The sequence below is a fragment of the Mirounga leonina genome, unplaced genomic scaffold (genome assembly GCF_011800145.1).
Source record: "Mirounga leonina isolate KUSES-001 unplaced genomic scaffold, KU_Mleo_1.0 Mir_101283, whole genome shotgun sequence".
Taxonomy (NCBI): domain Eukaryota; kingdom Metazoa; phylum Chordata; class Mammalia; order Carnivora; family Phocidae; genus Mirounga; species Mirounga leonina.
The window spans coordinates 245,923-248,168 of record NW_023270096.1 but is presented as its reverse complement, the minus strand read 5'-3'; the positions used below and the strand labels follow the sequence as shown (position 1 = coordinate 248,168).

At 37.5% G+C, this 2,246-nt stretch overlaps 1 pseudogene; it reads left to right on the top strand.

The window, feature by feature from the left end:
* Positions 1 to 1,240: 1,240 nt before the first annotated feature.
* Positions 1,241 to 1,960, top strand: LOC118014438 (annotated as a pseudogene).
* The last annotated feature ends 286 nt before the right edge of the window (positions 1,961 to 2,246 follow it).

The following is a 2,246-nucleotide window of genomic DNA, read 5'->3' as shown; positions in this document are numbered from 1 at the left end:
AAAAAAAAAGATAGCAAAAGAGTTAAATGAAATGGAGTTAAACAATATGTCTGAAGAAAAATTCAAAGTAATAGTCATAAGTATACTCACTGGACTTGAAAAAAGATAAAAGGATCTCAGTGAGACCTTCAAGAAAAAGATAGAAAATATAAGACAGAGCCAGTCAGAGAAGAAAGACATAATTACTGAAATAAAAAAATATACTAGAGGGAATCAATAGCAGATTAGAAGAAGTGTGAGAGTGGATCAGCTACCTAGGATACAGGATAACGGAAAGCAACCCAGATGAATGGCAAAAGGAAAAAAAAAAAAGAATAATAAAGAATGAGAATAAGTTAAGGGACCTCAGTAACATCATGAAGCATAATAACATTAACATTATAAGGATCTCAGAAAAAGAAGAAAGAAAGAAAGGGGCAGGAAATTTATTTGAAGAAATGATAGCTGAAAATTTCCCTTATCTAAGGAAGGATACAGACACACTGTTGCAAGAGGCACAGAGAGCCCCAACAAAATGGACCCAAAGAGGTCTACATCAAGCAGAGAAAGACAATTATCACATGGTGTCACTCATATGTGGACCATAAGGAATAATGCAGAGGACCACAGGGGGAGGGAAACCTGAATGGGACAAAATCAGAGAGGGAGACAAGCCATGAGAGAGACTCTGGACTCCAGGAAACAAACTGAGGGTTACAGAAGGGAGGGGGGTGGGGGACGGGGTAACTGGGTGATGGGTATTAAGGAAGGCATGTGTGGTGATAAGCACTGGGTATTATACACAACTAATGAATCATTGAACACTACATCAAAAACTAATGATGTACTATATGTTGGCTAACAACATAAAACTAAATAAATAAATAAAAAGCTGGAAAAAAAGACATAATAAAATGACAAAAAGTAGTGATAAAGAGATAATTTTAAAAGCAACAAGATGAAAGAAAACTGTTACATACAAGAGATACCCCACAAGGTTGTTAGCTAATTTTTTTTAGGAGAGCTTTTGCTGACCAGGAGTGGAATGATATAATCAACATACTGAAAGAGAACAAAGCTTGCAACCAAGGATACTCTACCTACAAAGGTTATAATTCAGAATAAAAGGAGAGATACAAATTCTCCTATACAGCTGCCACCTTGTGTCCCCGCATGTGTGCACCTAATCTCAGCTGGTCCGCCTGAGACCCCCTGAGCGCCAACGCTATCCCCCGTGCAGTCCCATTTCCGCTCCAACAAGATGAAAGAAACTATCATGAACCAGGAGAAACTCGCCAAACTCCAAGCACAAGTGTGCATTGGTGGGAAAGGAACTGCTCACCAATGGTTCATAGAACGGCTACAGCAGAAGATAAAAAACTTCAGTTCTCCTTAAAGAAGTTAGGAGTAAAGAATATCTCTGGTATTGAAGAAGTGAATATGGTCACAAACCAAGGAGCAGTGATCCACTTTAACAACCCCAAAGTTCAGGCATCGCTGGCAGTGAACACTTTTACCATTACAGGCCATACTGAGACAAAGCAGCTGACAGAAATGCTACCCAGTATCTTAAACCAACTAGGTGCAGAAAGTCTGACTAGTTTAAGAAGACTGGCTGAAGCTCTGCCCAAACAATCTGTGGATGGAAAAGCACCACTTGCTCCTGGAGAGGATGATGATGATGAAGTTCCAGATCTTGTGGAGAATTTTGATGAAGCTTCCAAGAATGAACCGAACTGAATTGAGTCAACTTCTGAAGAAGAAAAAACTTGAAGAAGTTACTGGGAGCTGCTATTTTATATTATGATTGCTTTTTAAAATTTTGTTCAAGGATCTGATAAAATCTAGATCTCTAATATTTTTAAGCCCAAGCCCCTTGGACACTGCAGCTCTTTTCAGTTTTTGATTATACACAAGTCATTCTTTGCAGCTAATTAAGCTGAAGAAGCCTGGGAATAAAGTTTGAAACAAGGTTAATAAAGTTCTTTGCCTAGGAAAAAAAAATTCTCCCATACAAACAGAAGTTAAAGTTCATCACCACTAAACCAGCCTTACAATAAATGTTACAGGGAATTCTTTGAGTTCAAAGAAAATGCCATAATTAGGAGAAAGAAAATTATGAAAGGAAGATATTTGACAGGTTAATGCAAACATATAATAAAAGTAGTAAATAAATCAGTTATAAAAGCAGTATGTAGGTTAAAGCACAAAAACTGTAAAATAAATTAGAACTATAAATATTTGGGGTGCCTGGGTGGCTCAGTCAG